The 21265-nt window shown below is 42.3% G+C and overlaps 1 long non-coding RNA gene and 1 pseudogene across 1 annotated transcript; both read right to left on the minus strand.

Moving 5' to 3' along the window:
* Positions 1–1791: 1791 nt before the first annotated feature.
* Positions 1792–7864, minus strand: LOC126984760 (uncharacterized). The gene is made up of 4 exons (XR_007737634.1): positions 7648–7864; positions 6187–6369; positions 5089–5147; positions 1792–4078 (listed from the first exon to the last, which is right to left on the minus strand). It is a non-coding gene; the product is annotated as an uncharacterized LOC126984760 (long non-coding RNA).
* A 4869-nt stretch (positions 7865–12733) lies between these two features.
* LOC126984348 (DNA polymerase epsilon subunit 2-like) overlaps positions 12734–21265 on the minus strand; it is a 40807-nt pseudogene continuing 32275 nt past the window's right edge.

The following is a 21265-nucleotide window of genomic DNA, read 5'->3' on the forward strand; positions in this document are numbered from 1 at the left end:
GTGTGGGAGGTACCGGAGAGAAAGGACGGAGATGTGAGGGTGGCACTGAGTGAGATGGGCTGGGATGTGAATGGAGGATTGCAAGGACAGAGAGGGAATTGATGCTGCTGCTGCTGCTGCTGGAACTGAGTGATGAAGCAAATGATAGAATTATAGAAGCCATGAAGAGTTGGTTAAGATTCGTTTTAGGTCCGTGCCAGTATATATCTCATTACCTACCTAGCTTATGAAACATCAGTATCTCTTCATATATCTTTTCTACAAACCTTCAACAGTCATGGAAACGCTTTGAAAATCCAATTCAAGGACTTTTTTTTTTACTCTTGAAGATATGGGATAATGTTTACGAAAGCGCGTCGCCTCCTCTGCTGGCCGCGGCGACGCTGCAGCGGGTGTTGCGAGAAATACCTCCTCGCTTAAATAAGTCACATATACATGAGGGGGGGGTCCAGGGTGGCGCAGCCTCCCCGTTAGTAGGTTGTAAAGTTCGGTTGGAGTAGTTTAAGTATACTCCCCGACCCTAAGCCCTCTGCGAGCTATTTTGCGGCTGCGGCGGCTGCAGCGTCGCCGCGGCCAGCAGAGGTAAGGAGGCGACGCGCTTTCGTAAACATTATCCCTTATTTTCAAGAGTAAAAAAAAAATTCCTTGAATTGGATTTTCAACGCGTTTCCATGACTGTTGAAGGTTTGTAGAAAAGATATATGAAGAGATAGTGAGGTTTCATAAAGTAGTGTTGTGCTGGAAGCTTCCCCCGGCGACCATAGGCCTCTAGAAGGCTCCCGGAGAAACGAGCAAGGGGGCGGGGAGCAAGGCGAGCCAGGCGGGAAGTGTTGCCAACTCCCATATATTTTTGCTACATGTTCTTGTATGATCTAAAATATACTGTAACATTCTAGACTGTACTGTTCTGGATATATATATAGGAGAAGAGGGCGAGAGGAGTCCAGTCCCAGTCATAGTAAGCTAGTGGTCAGTGAAGAGTCCGAGTGAAGTGTACTACTAAGGAAGAATATTAAACTACAGAAGTTGTGCAAAGTGTTTATGTATAATCTCCCTCCCACGGAGTCTTGTGACGGCGACACGGAACCCAAGTAATACGTCCGGCATAACAGTAGATTATGAGATACTGACGGACCTAATACGAATCTTTACCGAAGAGTTTTCTGGAAAAGATGTGGTGTGCAAGAAATAGGGAATTGGAAGATGTGTAATGGATACTGCTTGTTTTGTTTTTATTCTTACAGGTTGTGCCGATGCGAAGGCCTGACTCTCCAACGGGTCACCTGTACAGCAAGAGCAAGTGTTTACCTTTGACACGTGGAGTACCTGACACGCCTCCGCCTGGGCCACACACGACTCAGCGCTCACCTCCACCGCCTGCGCCTGGCCCCGACCCTCACTGCCCAAGGAGTCACTGCCCCTGGTGCAGGACCAAAGAGACTATATACGAAGAGATAGTGGTATGTAGTAATTCCTCGGGCGTGCATCTATTGCAGCCCACCAAAAACGTCACTTTTCAGGGGTAGCTTTACTATTTTTGAAGTACCTGCCACAGCACCCTATCCAGCCTTCACTTATTTTTTTTCATTGTAAAATGATTTACTAATGGGGTAAAGAAAAATATATTTGTTCTTATGTTTTATTAGGTATTATCTACACTATATCAATTTGTTTTTTTAGGAAAAATATGATGTTGAAAGCATTTGCTAATATATATATATATATATATATATATATATATATATATATATATATATATATATATATATATATATATATATATATATATATATATATATGTGTGTGTGTGTGTGTGTAGCAAACATATCCAGTGCTTTAAATACAAGCAAAGCATACAACATTCTATGCATGCTAAATTACTATAATGCCTTTGCAACTGTGGTAACCCGGATGTCACACTGGTCCTGTGTCCCAGGGTAATGGGTTCCCTAACACCACAGGCTCATGGGCTAATGTTACAGAGATGAGCACCGAGGCCATGCGCTGCTACAGCGTATGCCCCCAACCGTACCTTTACCTTTTGCAGAATGCTCTTAGCTGAGTAAAAACATCTTACTAACTGTACAAGTGCCAGATAATGGCAAGCATTGCATACTGCTTGACAGGGCAGAGAACAAAAGCTTCTAACCATTACAACTGAAATAAACAATGGGAGACACTCAAAGCTTGTTAACTGAACATGACCCAATTTATAACAGGCAAAACCAACAATGGTGCATTATATACAATGAAAACTGTATAAAAATGTTGCAAGGCACATCAATATCAGAGCAAAGCATCATAAAACATGCTGAAATACATGATGGAGGACATTAAGAAGGTAACACATGAGTTGTCTTAAATGGAATGCAATAACTTGGTGGTCCTGGGAGACAGGCGAGCCTGGAGGTGAAAATGGAATGTAGGACACGGTATGATCTCACAAGCTCTGACCTTGGTGTTAGGGTCATGAAGATATTAAGTTCAGCAGGCACAGCTATGCAGCGGAGGCACATATGATAAAAGCAAATGAGACAAAATAAGGCAACTCATAGTGTAAGAAAATAGCAGGAAAGTTATGCTGCAGTATGTGACACACCAAATTACAGGGCAGAGAGTGATATGTATTTTATGGGCTACATCAGTAAACATGTAGCATTTATTGCAGGAAGCACACATTAAAGTTGGATGTAATAAAATATATGTTTTTAGCACACATTAAAGTTGGATGTAATAAAATATATGTTTTTTGCACACATTAAAGTTGGATGTAATAAAATATATGTTTTTAGCACACATTAAAGTTGGATGTAATAAAATCATTTGATATGAAACTCCTTGAACTGGCCAACCAAACAAACCACTCTCTGTCCCCCCCCCCCCCCTTTCAAAAAAGCATTATTTTTCACAAGGTTTATGAGGCATTAGTCAAGAATATCAACTGCCATTACATTTTGTAAATCATACCTATGTGATTATGTATATCATATAAAGCAGAAAAAAATTTGCAAGCTGTAATACAAACAAGATTACTCCTGGAAGCCACATTAATGATGCCAGACACGTGATGATAGACACTTAGTGTGATGAAATTACATGCTGTATTTCACATTATGAAACCAAGCCAAGTGTCACTGCAGGACATATTAGGTAAGGCAGACACCAAAAGCTTGCTACCTGAACAAGATTAAATATAACAGGCAAAATCCACAATAAAGTATTGCATACTGTTGGGTAGGGAAGAGAACAAATGCTTCCAAGCATTACACCTGAAATAAGCAATGGCAGATATTCAAAGCTTGCGAGCTGAACAAGATCTGATTTATAATAGGCAAAACCAACAATGGTGCATTACATGCGATATCTGGCAGGGGATTCCTTGCATTACAATTGGAAAGTGGCAGACACCTAAAGCTTTTTAACTGAACAAGATCTGATTTATAACAGGCAAAACCAACAATGGTGCATTACGTGTGATATCTAGCAGGGAAGATAAATGATTCCTTGCATTACAACTGAAAAGTGGCAGACACCCAAAGCTTGTTAATTGAACAAGATCTGATTTATAACAAGCAAGCCCAACAATGGTGCATTACTTGCAATATTTGGCAAAGTATATGGAAAAAAATTCTTGGCGTAACAAGAGTAATTCTAAATAATGGCAAATCCCACGAAGTTTCTCTTCTTTTGACAAAGCCTATGCTCTTTGCTGCAGGGCTGTCAGAGTCTGTTTGCTCCAGCCAACATGTACTGAAATACCCCTGAGTCATGAGTGAAGTGTTGAAACTGAAGACAAGTGAAATACTGTGCTCAGAAATCTATTAGCATTTCGACTTTGATAGTATAAGGCCAGAGCAAACCTCCTCTCTTGTAACCCATATCTCCTACTAGGCTTAGATCTTGGCATCTTGCAGCATGTTGAACCTGACCTCAGAAAAAATCCATCCCTATTGGATCTAAAATATTGCTGGCTCTGGGCAAAAACTGCCCAGGATTTGTAACAGCCTGGGCTTTGAGCTGCCTTGCCTCCCGGTGCAGACGACAGACTGTTGTGTGGAGCAATTTTCACTTTTCATGTCTGAAAATACATGAAAAAATATTTAATCACAATTCTAAATAATAAAATATGTGCATGTAATTGCATTATTTTCAGTGCTATAAGGACAGTGAATCTAAGCATTGACATTATGTCTGCATGCCAGCATCGATGGAAGGCTTCACTTAGATTGCCTGACAAGAGTAATATTTTCAGGAGAGATGGGGGAGAGGATACAACTGGAGACTCTTGACAGATATAATGTCAAGATCTACAAGCACCCATTTACCATATATATCTTTGATGTTCAGTCCATACTAAAACATTTGTCAATGTGTTGCCACACTAAAAATATAAAAATTCCCTGTTTCTGCAATGTTAGTCATACCTAAGCCCTGCTAAACCATCCAAGTGAATCAAGAATGAGTTCTGGGCGGCAGCGCATGAGCCAATACTAAATGGTACCACTATAAAAAAAAAAAGCCTGCATCATGACGGGCCTGGGCCGACCGCCAGGCGCCTGAAGAAAACCTACCGGCGCTATAGGCAGGTGGGGGAAAAAAAAAAAAAAAAAAAAAATCACATCAGAAGAATGGACAAAGGTTTGTTAGTGGCACTTCAAGGTTATGCTACCTCTTCAAAGATTGGCCAGTCATGGTTTAAAGTGGAACAGGATAAACAAGAGACAGGTAGATATCTGTGGACACTACTGTTACTATCAAATGCCAACAGCCTATGGCAAAATTTGAACCTATGCTATCAAAAACATAAGACCCATATGCTGATCACTCGACTAATCGTAACGGTACTACACCCATAGAAACATAATAAAGAGTTTAAATATATCATTCAAAATTTCAACCTTTTTACATACTTTTTTTTGAGATATGAAGCCTACTGGTGTAACAGTTGAATATTGAACTCAATTTGTATGCAGAGATGTGAGGTATGTTATTAAGCAGTAATGTTTCCAACACATTAGTTGTGATTAAAGCAACACGGAATAGTAACTAAAGAGGATAAATTATCACTGAGAACAAGAGGTTCCTTACTATATTGTGGTGAGCTTGATGGCCGAGTCGAGTTTCCTCCAACCCCATCAAGTTCACACCTGTTGAGAGGCAATTTTTTAATCAAAGTGAAAAATGGATGCAAATGGTCACTAAAACTAGTTATTATACTTGGTGTCACAAATTCGGGCAAAGAATTTAGGGAAGGACTCCTGGACTTGGCGTCACTGATGAGGTAAATGATCTCGTGCACTCATTGGGCTATAATATATACATTGTTATAATGTGTATTATTGTCTTGTTACCTACTGATAATGGAAATACATGTCAGGATTAATCATCAAATACAAGGAAAAAAGAATCATGTATGGAAATTGTGAACTTTTAAGTTCATGTAACAAACAAAGTTTATTATACACAAAAAGGTTGGATACTTCAGATGTAAAAGATTTTTGGATATAACATCACCCCTTTCCTCCATATTGGTTCTTTAAAGCAAGGGTTGACTACAGCTGATTATTATTTGCGGCAGGTTACACAACACTTATTTTAGTGCAAACCATCTGGAAATCAATGATCATTATAAGGAATACTTCTCATGAGTAGCTACTAAAACTTGACAACCTAGAAGGATGCACCATCAGACTGTAAAGGATAGATATATTATAAGACATAGCTACATTGGTGGATCCAAAGGGGGGCCCAGGCCCCCCCAATGTTCCTGAGTGATACAGGAAAACTAGCTCAAAAGCGCGCTGCGGCTAAAACAATGCCTTGGCACAGAGTCCAGGCCGTTATACCCATTGATTTAGGTCACTTCACCAGTTTTTCAAGACCAGGACTGCCTAGAATGGCTAATCGGTAATGCTAATGCTCCTTCCACCCGCAAAAAGTCTGACGTCCCCCCCAAAAACTCATTTCCTGGATCTACACCCAAAGACATGGTTCAAAAAAAATGTTAAGACAATCAATATCCAATCATTTCAGGATACATAAATCAGCATCCATATGAAGGAATTCTACAACTTAAAAGTGATGTTGAGCAGGGCATGTGTTAAGTGACTTGCACAGTCTATTTTGTGAAGTCATAATTAGATTAATAACACAACAATCAACAAACACTAGATGAAGTATTCATACCAAAATCAGTACATGGAGCTGGTGCACTGCAATGGGAAGCACATTCCTGCAGCTCACCAAGAGGGTTGAATGATGCCATGTACTTCAGGGGGGGTGGCTAAATGTCTTCACCCTTGGCCTCTTTCTTGGCCTCTCCCCCTTCAGCTGCCACATTCTCTTGGATGATATCGGACGTGTTCGGGTCTGTTGGGATGTGGTTGTGTTAGATGTGGAATAACATACGACAGTGGAACATGGAAGGAAAGAGTATGTCCACACGATAAAATACAGAGATGAGGATTGCACTGCATTAGTTGAGTGATTACAAGATGTAAATTGAAATTCTTTGGATACTGAAAGGATGTACGGGGACAACTGGGTGAGAAGGGAGAGAGATGCAGATTTTTGTTATATAGCTAGATACACCAATGAAGACTTAGGACATACACATTCAGAAAGACCACAATTTTGGCTGCTAGACAGAAAAACACTAGATGTCAAAGTGCCAGGACATTGAAGGAAGTAATAATAAGAAAAGCAATAATAATTAATGAGTATAAATATATTTCTGATATTTTTGTTTATCTTAATGCTAGTATTGGAATTTTCAAACACTAAGAATATAGTAAATAAATATTGATAAATTAATTAAAATAAATACATTAATTGTACTAATACAACCACTAACAATATTAACAGCACTGCATCTAATAGACTGAGCAATAAACTGAGTCTGATATGTAACCATAATTAAACTGTCTCTGTCTGAGTGTTATGTGAAGCTTGCTCCATGCACCGTGATAGGAATGGCATAGATGCATGCAGGTTGCTGAGATGCTTACAGTCACCAGCCACTTGTAGATATGGCACCAAAATGTGTTGGAAGCATTGGCGACCAACTTCCATTTATTTAACTATTATTTTCTTTAAACAAAGGAGACAGCTCAAGAGCAACAAAGCGTACTAGAAAAAAAAGCCCCACTACTCGCCACTCCCAAACAAAAGTAGAGTCTTGATACACTCTTCTTGAAGGTCAGATTATAGGCAGGAGGAAATGCGGACAATGGAAGGCTGTTCCAGAGTTTATCAGTGTAAGGGATGAAAGAGTGGAGATGCTGATTAACTTTTGCATAAGATGTTTGGCAAGATAGAACATGCAGTAATTGACTTAAATTAGAAAAGTATAAATTTAGGAGGGAAATGGGCAGGCATTGGTTTAGTAATAGGGTGGTGGGGGAATGGAATAGACTCAACAATCACATAGTGAGTGCAGGGACGATAGCTTGTTTTAAGAGTAGACTGGATAGCTACATGGACGAGGCTGACAGGTGGTAATGGGGAGGAATCTGGAGCTGCCGTGTGTAGGCCATTCGGCCTCTTGCCGCGGGAGGAGGGGAGGCATGCAGTTAGCAAGTTCAGAACTGTCAGCGTGAAAATGATTAGAATTTCCACATTATCATTATTTATATATATATCACTTACCCCGGCTGGCATCCTTCCGTAATAAATGTAGCTTCACACCAGGCTGTGTCCTCTTTATCACCACAAAGGGACATGATTTGAGGCTCCGGCTGGTAAACGTGGCGGCCGCGGCGGTGTTATGATTTTTGAACGAGGCAGCGTTGCAATCGGAGCAGAGAAAGATATTGCTGCAAATAGCGGTATAATAAACAGTATAAGTTAGACCGAGATAATTATATTCACCCACTCTTTCCCCCAACAAACCAATGACTCAATGTATATATATCATCATTACTGATGGGAGTCAGCGTGCGTGCTAAAACAATGAGTTTGGAAGAAAAAACATGATCACATAGTTTTAAAGTACGGCAGTAGGGCTACAATTCCTTGGTTCATTCCAGTATGTATACAGAAAAGTTAAACACATAAAACACATCTAACCACACATGCAGAGAAAATAATATAATTGCGGTATAATAATATAACAATAATAGCATTACTCATGACATGCAGTCAGGCTATATCTACCTAGTAAATATATACAGTATATATAGTTCCTACTGTTCATTTTAATATTTATCTACCTTTATTTTTTTTATTTAAAATGGGAAATAACCAGACTGAAGAAAAAAGTAGCAACATTTGCTGCTTGATCCCATGTAGCAACACTGCTGATGGGTACTGGGGGCTTGGGGTGGGTCTGGAGGGGGGGAGGCGCCTGGATGTAAACAAAGCTGCTCCTGCGCCATCTGTTGCAACCGACATACACCAACACCCGCCCACGGTCTCCCATAGAGGCCCCCTCTCCTGTTCTATAGTCTCCTTGTGCAGGACCGTGGAGGAGGCCAGTGAGCACCTCCTGCTGCACTGTGTACTTCAGATAATCTATAAGTTCAATTTACATGGCCTGGTAGTATGTAACTTTTATAAGTGACTGTACTTGTCTATTTGTTATATGTGTAATTTTCTTTATTATTCTTATTCCTATATTCTTGAGATTATTCCATTGCATTACTGCCCTATTATCTTTCTTTACTTTGTGTATAATTATGAGACCAATATTTCTTTCTCATATTTTCTTTTGCTTGTGTGTCTGTGTTCATGCATTTTCTATAATGCACAATGCGTGCCATATATCTACATGCCAGCATATATTTGTTGTATATACTTTTCTAGACAAATACAACTGAACTGCACCTTTATAGCATTGTTTCTTTGTCCAAAATACACTAATTAGTTAAGTAAATAGCTGAGTGTGTGTGTGTGTGTGTGTGTATGTAAAAAGTACACTTCATGAACTATGGTCTTTGTGGTTATACCACCCGTCACTGATGAAAGATAGCATATAATAATCATATAACACATAATGAATGATGAAAAAATAAATATTGTTCATACATAATGTCAAAAATAAGATCTACGCATATGATAAACTACAAGGCGATAAGGTCACAAGAAGATGAAGAGGAGACCCTACACCTGCAGACGACGTACTTGATATGGTTTGGCGTCGGCTCAACAGATGGCGCTGCTGGTCTATATCTGCCTCACATTTTCTTTATCGCTTTTAGATAGAAGCTTTCCCATCTTTCTCTTATAGTCTTTGAGCTGCCGCTCCAAAAGAACCCGTCCTCTTTTTCCATTTTCTTCCTTTTAAGGCATACTGTACTAAATCGTAATCTAGGGACTTAATTAAGAAAGCAAATTAAAAATAATGTGGCACATATATCGAGGCAGACAGGAACCAAGGACGGAATGAACGAGGGAAAGTTAAGACTGTCTTGCCATATCTGCAGCCCAACTCATGGGCTGCACAAAGGTCCATGGTCCCACGAAGGGACATATGTAGAAATGGATGGATGATCGAATGGATGAGGAGGTAGGAAGATGAAGGAGGAGGGAGGTCTGACAATCTCCCGGCCGGGCGTCGGTGTTGCCATACCGCCCACACTTATCATATGCCTCTGAAAGTGTGTATATCTCATCATTTTATAAAGAAATGGGCTTCCTCTACTCGCAAAGTAATATTCAAAGTTGAAAAACGCGATTTATAAGCATTTATACGTATATATGATAATATTGTTGTGCTGGAAGCTTCCCCCGTGGTCTATGGGCCTCTGGGAGACTCCGGGCGACGCGAGCAGGGGGCAGGAGCAAGGCCCGCCCGCGCCTGCGGGCCCGCAGTCAGGCGCCAGGCAGGAAGTTGCCAACTCGCCCAGATTTTTGCTACATGTTCATTCATGTATGATCGAATATACTGTAACGTTCTAGACTGCACTGTTCGGTATATATATATACATATATATAGAGATAAATATATATATATATATATATATAGATATATAGATATATGAGAAGAGACGGGAGGCCTTGGGGATGGGGAGTGGCGTCAGCACCCCTTGGTTTCCACTTCTCTCCACGCACACAGCCAGGGTACGTGTCCACATGTGCCCGGCGTTATCACTTCTCTGCCCCTCGCTACCATCCCGTCAAGCAAGGAGCCGTTAGAAAAGTGCTCGAGCCCCATCGGAGTTATAGGAAAAGACTACCTAGTTTCTTGAGTTGACCAAGGAGGCGTGTTGACACGGGAACTCGGCAAGGGTTAAAAATCATGATACAACCCTAAAGTCTTAAACAAAACTTTAAATCATTTATTTAAAAAAACTTGCAGATTCATATTAGATCAAATACGTTTTATTATAATTCCTGCATTTATTACTATATTAATGAGAGAAATGAAGAATTGACGCATAAAATATGCGAAGGGGCTGACGAGGATGTAGGCTACCTATCTCGACCCCTTGCCAGATTCCAACAATTTCGCCCGTCAACACCGTTCCTTCGCTTACGGAGAGGGCCCCTCGAAGATTATGGTATGAGAAATTGGCCGAAGAGTTTCTATAGTTGAGGAGGGTGCCTTATGGTACGGCCGTCAATGTTCTCAAAACTACGCACTAAGGGCCCAAAACTAAGCACTTAGCCTTTATGAATTACAGGCGCAGTGTTGCCATCAAAATGGCGCTGGCCCACTGGGCCGTCATTGGTAGCTTTACTTACAAAAAAATATATTTTCGCCGCAAGTAGAGCACAGAATCGCTTCATTTCAGGTAGGCAGCATCATTGCAATCGCTGCTTTACCCCACAATTCCCTGGTCTTCATAGCCCTCCCCACTACCAGGTGTTTTAATTTTGTTGAAGGGACAGGAATATTATGTTACTTATTTCTTATCATCACTTGAAGACGCAGTATATGCTCGATGCGCCGGTAAAACTAGAGTAACACAACAGTATGTGATACCTTGGAAAGGTTATTATTGCTGTGGGAGCAATATTGGAGGCGCGTAGTGATTCTCCATATATACCTGCGGCAGCAACACGAACGAGTTCCCCGACAAGTCGTTTCCCAGACTACCAGCCACCTCCAACCTGACAGCAGCCCCGTTGCGAGGGTGAACAGTAACTCTCGTGCACGCCGCCTATACTGCTCCCTACATCTTGTACGCCACATTCCTTCCAGATTCGCATATAGGGAATTTGTATTTTCCTTCTTCCTTTTCACTAGTGGCAACCTAGATGAAGGAAGAATAAAATACAGTAGAATGAATGAAGGCCGTTTAGAGATGTAGAGGATAATATAGAGCAAAAGGAAGGCTGTGTTACCTTTATTACCAAACTCACCAATATTTCTCGTTACACAGCACGAGATGAGGCTTAGCTCACTATCATAAGACACTTTCGATTCTTACATCAACCATTTCTAAAGGCCAAAGAGGGGATCAATTGGGTTCTAATGAGTGTCTTCTTGGGTTCATGATACAGAAGAAGTGGCAAACTACCCCCAGGCTCATAAAACTATTCCTTTAAATGCCCAAAACTCCTTTGAAAGCCTTGGCAAATGTGTGAACTCAGACGAAATGTTTTGAAATACAACCCATGGGCAAGGATTCCAACTTCCTCAAGGTGTTCAGGAATGGGTAGGACTACTGGGCAGAGGGAAATGGAGCAGCTTGGGAGAACTTGAATGGGTATAGAACAGGGGGAGATCAACCACTGCAGTGACAGAACAAGGCCATCAGAGTGGAGAGGTTGGGTCCATATTCTCAAGCACTTCAGGGCTCACACACCTGCACTTGACAAGGCTTTGGTGGAGGTTGTGTTAGTATGTCCATGGGTAGTGTTGTGAGCCTGGTGATAGTTTGACAAGGCTTTGGTGGAGGTTGTGTTAGTATGTTCATGGGTAGTGTTGTGAGCCTGGTGATAGTTTGACAAGGCTTTGGTGGAGGTTGTGTTAGTATGTCCATGGGTAGTGTTGTGAGCCTAGTGATAGTTTGACAAGGCTTTGGTGGAGGTTGTGTTAGTATGTCCATGGGTAGTGTTGTGAGCCTGGTGATAGTTTGACAAGGCTTTGGTGGAGGTTGTGTTAGTATGTCCATGGGTAGTGTTGTGAGCCTGGTGATAGTTTGACAAGGCTTTGGTGGAGGTTGTGTTAGTATGTCCATGGGTAGTGTTGTGAGCCTAGTGATAGTTTGACAAGGCTTTGGTGGAGGTTGTGTTAGTATGTCCATGGGTAGTGTTGTGAGCCTGGTGATAGTTTGACAAGGCTTTGGTAGAGGTTGTGTTAGTATGTCCATGGGTAGTGTTGTGAGCCTGGTGATAGTTTGACAAGGCTTTGGTGGAGGTTGTGTTAGTATGTCCATGGGTAGTGTTGTGAGCCTAGTGATAGTTTGACAAGGCTTTGGTGGAGGTTGTGTTAGTATGTCCATGGGTAGTGTTGTGAGCCTAGTGATAGTTTGACAAGGCTTTGGTGGAGGTTGTGTTAGTATGTCCATGGGTAGTGTTGTGAGCCTGGTGATAGTTTGGCAAGGCTTTGGTGGAGGTTGTGTTGTTATGTCCATGGGTAGTGTTGTGAGCCTGGTGATAGTTTGACAAGGCTTTGGTGGAGGTTGTGTTAGTATGTCCATGGGTAGTGTTGTGAGCCTAGTGATAGTTTGACAAGGCTTTGGTGGAGGTTGTGTTAGTATGTTCATGGGTAGTGTTGTGAGCCTAGTGATAGTTTGACAAGGCTTTGGTGGAGGTTGTGTTAGTATGTCCATGGGTAGTGTTATGAGCCTGGTGATAGTTTGACAAGGCTTTGGTGGAGGTTGTGTTAGTATGTCCATGGGTAGTGTTGTGAGCCTAGTGATAGTTTGACAAGGCTTTGGTGGAGGTTGTGTTAGTATGTCCATGGGTAGTGTTGTGAGCCTAGTGATAGTTTGACAAGGCTTTGGTGGAGGTTGTGTTAGTATGTCCATGGGTAGTGTTGTGAGCCTGGTGATAGTTTGACAAGGCTTTGGTGGAGGTTGTGTTAGTATGTCCATGGGTAGTGTTGTGAGCCTGGTGATAGTTTGACAAGGCTTTGGTGGAGGTTGTGTTAGTATGTCCATGGGTAGTGTTGTGAGCCTAGTGATAGTTTGACAAGGCTTTGGTGGAGGTTGTGTTAGTATGTTCATGGGTAGTGTTGTGAGCCTAGTGATAGTTTGACAAGGCTTTGGTGGAGGTTGTGTTAGTATGTCCATGGGTAGTGTTATGAGCCTGGTGATAGTTTGACAAGGCTTTGGTGGAGGTTGTGTTAGTATGTCCATGGGTAGTGTTGTGAGCCTAGTGATAGTTTGACAAGGCTTTGGTGGAGGTTGTGTTAGTATGTCCATGGGTAGTGTTGTGAGCCTGGTGATAGTTTGACAAGGCTTTAGGTAGATTCATGAGCCTAATGACAGTTCAACAAGGCTTCTGCACTATGAACATGAACAGAACTCATGAGAACCCAACCCAGCTAATCTTCTCTGTGGAAATAGTTCTTGTTGTTGTGGGAACCCAAAGCGTCCAAGGATACCGAGCGTGCTTAGGTCTCCTCCGTGGAGCTGATCTGGCTGTCCTCCACCTGCCGCGCCGAGGGGAAATACACCTTGAAGGAGAACTCGCTGCTGAAGAAGGAGCCCTGCGGAAGGAAGACGAGAGGTAGATGACGAACTGCCGAGGATTGGTAGATAAAAGAGAGGCTGAGAAATGGCGGATAAAGAAGAGAATAACAAATAAACAAAGAATAAGAAACACAGATGATAAAGAAAGACTGAAAAAGATGAAGAAGATAAAAATGAGGAGATAAAGAACTACTGAGGAATAGGAAACAGGTTAGAAGAAAGGGACAGAGAAGATAAAGGAAGGAATAGATAAAGATTAAAAAGATAAGAAAGAAGAAAGGAATAACAAAGAAAAACAGGTGCTGAGGGAACACAGAAAAATATAAATAAGATAAAACAGGAAGCAGGAAAGAAAGATAAGAAAGAAAGGAATAGGAAGGAAGAAGAAGAGAGAGAAGATGGAAAATGGGAAAGATAGAGAAGGTGAAGAAGATGAAGAATGAGAGAAGAAAAGGAAAGAAAGATAATAAAGAAAGGAATAGGAAGGAAGAAGAAGAGAGAAGATGGAAAATGGGAAAGATAGAGAAGGTGAAGAAGATGAAGAATGAGAGAAGAAAAGGAAAGAAAGATAATAAAGAAAGGAATAGGAAGGAAGAAGAGAGAAGATGGAAAATGGGAAAGACAGAGAAGGTGGAGACAATGAATGAGAAAAAAAAAAAGATGGAAGAAATGAACAGGAAGGAAAGAAGATAAAGGAAATAAAGATGAAGAGGGAGAAAAAATAATAACAATCTCCTTTACGTCCCTCCTACATTTTCCTTCCTTTCCTTTCCTTCCTTTCCTTTCTTCTGAGATTCCTACACTTTCCCTTTTTCTCCTCCTTCCTTCCTTCTAAAATTCCTACACTTTTCCTTCCTTCTAAAATTCCTACACTTTTCCTTCCTTCTAAAATTCCTACACTTTTCCTTCCTTCTAAAATTCCTACACTTTTCCTTCCTTCTAAAATTCCTACACTTTTCCTTTCCTCCTTTCGTTTTCTTCCTATACTTTCCCTTCTTCCCTTCCTTCTTCTCTTTCCTTCCTCCTTCCTTCCAAAATTCTCTCTCTCTCTCTCTCTCTCTCTCTCTCTCTCTCTCTCTCTCTCTCTCTTCCTACCGGGTTGAATACTGTGGTGCCGCTGTGGGTGGTGCTAAAAGCCTTGTCCTTGTCGGCGATGATGATGACGTCTGGTGTGGGGTAGAGCGACATGCAGTGATCGAAGTTCCAGTAGACCGGCACTGTGTGGAGCGGCAGCGGGGCGAGGTGGCACTGGTTCACGATGGTCCTGGCAACCTGTCGGGGCGGGGGAGAAGGAGGAGGGTGGCGGGAAGGGAAGGGAAGGGATGGGAGGGAAGACGAAGAGAGAGAAAGAGGAAAGGGTGTGGGAGAGGAAGGGAGGAATTTGAGGAAGGAAGGGAGGAATTAGAGAAAGGAGGGTAGGAAGGAAGGGAGGAATTAGAGAAAGGAGGGTAGGGAGGATGGAAGGAACACAAAGGAACACAAAGGAAGAACAAACAACAGCAGACCTGCTGGTCCTTACGAGGTTGTTTGTGACAAGCTACACTAACTATCTAATCAAAGGTGGAAGATGAAGGACAGCAAAGGTGAAGGCTCCTCGCCACCCCCCCATCCCTCCAGCCAAAGCTGGCAGGAAAGGAAAAAGAACCATGCAGCATGGAAAAACTGCATGGAAATTATGTAGGAAAGAGGAAAGAACTACCATTACTGCTATCAATAACCGGGCGATAAAAGCGGACAAGGACACCAGTATTCGAAAGAACTTAACGTTATTACGACAATGAGTAATATCTTAGTTGCTGGTTGGATTCAAAACACTTGTCTAATCTATTCTTGAAGGCCATAACTGTTGTACTATCAACAACATCACAGGGTAGAGAGTTCCAAACATTAACAACTCGACTGAAGAAGAAGTGTTTAGCTTCGTGCGACGAGAATCTTTTACCACTTATCTTCAAATTGTGATTTCTTCTTGTTCTATTCGATCGATCAATTGTAAAGTAATCTTCCGCATTAATATCACTGAATCCTTTAAACATTTTAAACACTTCTATTAGATCGCCTCGCATTCTTCGTTTTGATAGGCTGAATAAATTTACTTCTTTAAGCCTTTGTTCAAATGACAAATTTCTCAACCTAGGAATCATCTTTGTTACTCTTCGTTGGACCCATTCCAACTTTTCTGTAGTAGGGAGACCAAAACTGTACACAGTACTCTAGACGGGGTCGAACCAATGAATTATACAGTTTTAATGTTACTTTTTCCGATTTATTATTAAAGACTCGTCCGATGAAGCCAACCAATTTGTTTGCAGTTTTAACTACCTCTGAACAATGCTGACCGGGCTTTAAATCGCTTGATATAGTGATTCCAAGATCCTTTTCTTTACTTACTGCAGAAAGTTGTTGGCCATTCATTACGTACCGAACGCGATTGTTATTTTTTCCGATGTGCAACACTTTATATTTGTCAACAATAAATTTCATTTGCCATTGATTGGCCCAACGTGCAAGTCGATCTAGATCTGATTGTAAAGCTTCTTCGTCGAGTGTCGCAGTTACTTTACTAGCAATTTTTGTGTCATCAGCAAATTTTGATACTTTGCAAGTGAGCCCATCATCGATATCATTAACATAAATTAAGAAGAGCATGGGGCCAAGCACTGATCCGTGAGGTACGCCGCTTCTGACGTCGAGCCAGTTAGATGTAACACCGTTTAGAACTACTCTCTGTTTCCGCTCAGAGAGCCAGTCCGCAAGCCAATTGTGAATGTTACCCGAGATACCGTGCGCCAGTAGTTTGCTGAGCAATCGTTGGTGGGGGACCTTATCAAATGCCTTTTGAAAATTCAGATATGTGATATCTACTGATCTGCTTTCATCAAACACCTCAAAAACATAGTGAAAAAAATCAAGTAAGTTAGTCAAACACGAACGTTTACTACGGAAGCCATGTTGAATTATTTATAATATTATTTTCTTCAAGAATTTCACCATATTGTCGCGAATGATAGTCTCCATTAACTTACAAACAATAGATGTCAGGCTAATTGGTCGATAGTTTCCTGGATGAGACTTGTCCCCTTTTTGAAAATTGGTGACATTTGCAAGTTTCCAATCCGACGGAACTTTTCCAGCTGTTAAAGATTTATTGAATATGATGGAGAGCGGTTTACGAATTTGATGTTTGATTTCTTTTAAGACCCTAGGGGTAATTTTGTCTGGACCAGGAGCTTTGCTTACTTTAATCTTTTCAATTGTGCGTAAAATGTCACTTTCTACGATGAACACGCCACTTAACATCTTTTCGGTTCTTCTAACCTCCGGCGGTTGAGGTGATAAACAATCTTCGTCGGTAAATACGGATGCGAAAAAGTTATTTAGGATTGTAGCCAGTTCATTTTCATCGTGTGGTTACCATTATCATTAACAAGCGGTCCGATACCACAAGTGAGTGACTTTTTATTATTTACATAGCTAAAAAATTCTTTAGGATTAGATTTACTTGTTTCCGCTATATATTCTTCAAGATTTTTCTTGCTTCGTTTTATTAATTTCTTGGTTTCGCGGCGAATTCTGTCCAACTCTAGTTTGTCAGCCTCGCTCTGAGTTGATATGTATCTACTGTATACGCATTTTTTAAGAGATAGGCTATTTTGAATTTCGTTATTCCACCATTTGGGTTTCTTCTTAGAAGCTGGACGTCTGTTACGATAGGGTACGCATATGCTTATGGCATTGTTCAGTATTGTGGTGAAGGACCCCCAAGATTTATCAATATCTGTTTATTGAGGGTAGGAGGTATGAGGGTAGGAAGGAAGGAAGGAAGGAAGGAGGGAATGATCCAACTATAGAAGAAAGCAAGTAAACAGGAAGGAAGGCAATAAGTGGCGTAAGACCAAAAGGAGGGTATGAGGGTAGGAAGGAAGGAAGGAAGGAAGGGATGAAGGAAGGGAGGAATTAGAGAAAGGAGGGTAGGAGGGTAGGAAGGAAGGAAGGAAGGAAAGAAGGGAGGAAGGAACCAAGCAGGGAAGAAACAAAAGAAAGGAAGGAAGGAAGGAAGGAAGGAGGGAAGGAACCAACTACAGAAGAAAGCAAGTAAACATGAAGGAAGGCAATAAGCGGCGTAAGACCAAAACAAACCATCAAGGAGACAGCCGCCCACACTCACATGAGGCGCGAGATCACAGTCCTGCGGGAAGTGGACAGAGTTCCGGCACATCTTTCCCACCAGGTCCTCCCGCAGCACCACCATCTCCTGCGTACAGTAGACCAGCCGGCAAGGGTTGGTGGCGAAGGCGGCCGAGCGAACCTTCTTCCGCAGGGGCTCAGTGACACACCTGGGCAGCGGCGGCCTGAGGAGGGGACGGCAAGGGGGGTTCAGTTTGGCTTCCACGCTGGTTTGGTGATGTTGGTCTTGTATGAAGGGAAGGCTGACAGGGATTGAGGGCCACTTCCACAGTCATGGTGACAGTCGTGACAAGATGGACACGCATGGTTCGGCAGTGTTGGTGTGCGGAGCTGAAATGTCAACACTCCATCAGCTGAGCGGAGGATTATGAAGGAGTGATGTGAAAAATAAATGTACAAAAAGTAAACGTGAAGAATAAATGTAAAGAATAACTGTGAAGAATAAATGTGATGAAAAAATGTGTAGTGTGTCGCTGTAATACACCGCTCAAATCTGCCGACAGCCTAATGTTTCCTGGGCATTACATAACGGTGACAAGTATTAAAGTTCTGTTATTTAGCAGATGTCAGCAAGACAGACGCTTCTCCTATATTCATTACATTTGTTCATCATTCACCTTACTCAGCAAACTTCACATTCATTCTTTACACAACAGTTCCCTGAATGTATGCCCCGTGCCTACACACTGGGCTGACTGGAATGATACGAGAGAGTGACCAAGAAGGCACAACAGGTGGATAACAGTGACAAGTATTAAGGTCCTCCCTTCTCCTTGGCTGTGTACTTTTGCAACAATAAACCATCAACCAATCAATCAAAGTGAAGTTCTCAGCAGGACGTTTACTGGTCAGCAGGTGAAGTGAGTTCATGTCATTCAAAGTCTTCTATTTTTTCTCATGTTGCCATTGAAGCCGAGCAACGTGTTGCTGTGTTGTGTGATATTTTTTATGTCTATTTAACGAAATAATATAACCACTTGAGAGCAAGAATTTGTTATTTACTAAGTAATTGCATTGATTAACTCCACTGGGGAGCCCCCGCGGCCACCAGAGCTCCGTCGCCGGAGGTTCCAGTCTCTGGCACTGGTGCAAACAAGCGAAGGACAATCGTGGAAGTGTATTTCTTGTTGGTAGCGGCGATGGCCACTCACTGGTAACCATCAACACAAACAAACGTGACTGTGAAAGTGGCCCTTAGTTTGCTCAGTAGGAGAGGAAGGAAGGAAGGAAAAGTGTAGGAAAGAGGAAGGAAGGAAGGAAGGGAAAAGTAGGAGTCTCAGGAGGAAGGAAAAATGTAGGAAAGAAGAAGAAAGTAAGAAAGAGAGGAAGGATGGAAAGGAGAATGTAGGAACTCAGAAGGAAGGAAGGAAGGAAGGAAGGAAGTAGGAAAGAGAGGAAGGATGGAAAGGAGAATGTAGGAACTCAGAAGGAAGGAAGGAAGGAAGGAAGGAAGGAAGGAAGAAAGCGAGGAAGGATGGAAAGGAGAATGTAGGAACTCAGAAGGAAGGAAGGAAGGAAGGAAGTAGGAAAGAGAGGAAGGATGGAAAGGAGAATGTAGGAACTCAGAAGGAAGAAAGGAAGGAAGGGAAAGAGGAAGGAAGTAAGAAAGAGAGGAAGGATGGAAAGGAGAATGTAGGAACTCAGAAGGAAGGAAGGAAGGAAGGAAGGAAGGAAGGGAAATAGGAAGGAAGTAGGAAAGGGAGTCAAGGCAGGGAAAATGAGGGAATCTCAGAAGGAAGGAAGGAAGGAAGGAAGGAAGGAAGGAAGGAAGGAAGGAAGGAAGGAGAGGCCCAAACAGGAGTCCCTAAAAACCCTCGGACCTTCCCCACAAGGCCTTACAAACACACAAACTGTCCACCGGTACCTTTGAAAACACAACCAACCACTCCCACCACTGACATAGACACAAACACACAAACTGTCCACCGGTACCTTTGAAAACACAACCAACCACTCCCACCACTGACATAGACACAAACACACAAACTGTCCACGGTACCTTTGAAAACACAACCAACCCCTCCCACCACTGACATAGACACAAACACACAAACTGTCCACCAGTACCTTTGAAAACACAACCAACCACTCCCACCACTGACATAGACACAAACACACAAACTGTCCGCCGGTACCTTTGAAAACACAACCAACCACTCCCACCACTGACATAGACACAAACACACAAACTGTCCACCAGTACCTTTGAAAACACAACCAACCACTCCCACCACTGACATAGACACAAACACACAAACTGTCCACCGGTACCTTTGAAAACAACCAACCACTCCCACCACTGACATAGACACAAACACACAAACTGTCCACCAGTACCTTTGAAAACACAACCAACCACTCCCACCACTGACATAGACACAAACACACAAACTGTCCACCGGTACCTTTGAAAACACAACCAACCACTCCCACCACTGACATAGACACAAACACACAAACTGTCCACTGGTACCTTTGAAAACACAACCAACCACTCCCACCACTGACATAGACACAAACACACAAACTGTCCGCCGGTACCTTTGAAAACACAACCAACCACTCCCACCACTGACATAGACACAAACACACAAACTGTCCACCGGTACCTTTGAAAACACAACCAACCACTCCCACCACTGACATAGACACAAACACACAAACTGTCCGCCGGTACCTTTGAAAACACAACCAACCACTCCCACCACTGACATAGACACAAACACACAAACTGTCTGCCGGTACCTTTGAAAACACAACCAACCACTCCCACCACTGACATAGACACAAACACACAAACTGGCTGCTGGTACCTTTGAAAACACAACCAACCACTCCCACCACTGACATAGACACAAACACACAAACTGTCCATGGTACCTTTGACAACCCAACCAACCACTCCCACCACTGACATAGACACATACACACAAACTGTCCACTGGTACCTTTGAAAACACAACCAACCACTCCCACCACTGACATAGACACAAACACACAAACTGTCTGCCGGTACCTTTGAAAACACAACCAACCACTCCCACCACTGACATAGACACAAACACACAAACTGTCCGCCGGTACCTTTGAAAACACAACCAACCACTCCCACCACTGACATAGACACAAACACACAAACTGTCCGCCGGTACCTTTGAAAACACAACCAACCACTCCCACCACTGACATAGACACAAACACACAAACTGTCCACCGGTACCTTTGAAAACACAACCAACCACTCCCACCACTGACATAGACACAAACACACAAACTGTCCGCCGGTACCTTTGAAAACACAACCAACCACTCCCACCACTGACATAGACACAAACACACAAACTGTCAGCCGTTACCTTTGAAAACACAACCAACCACTCCCTCCACTGACATAGACACAAACACACAAACTGTCCACCGGTACCTTTGAAAACACAACCAACCACTCCCACCACTGACATAGACACACCTGGAAAGCCTTGACTGTTCCTCCC

Source organism: Eriocheir sinensis, chromosome 57 (assembly GCF_024679095.1).
Source record: "Eriocheir sinensis breed Jianghai 21 chromosome 57, ASM2467909v1, whole genome shotgun sequence".
Classification (NCBI taxonomy): domain Eukaryota; kingdom Metazoa; phylum Arthropoda; class Malacostraca; order Decapoda; family Varunidae; genus Eriocheir; species Eriocheir sinensis.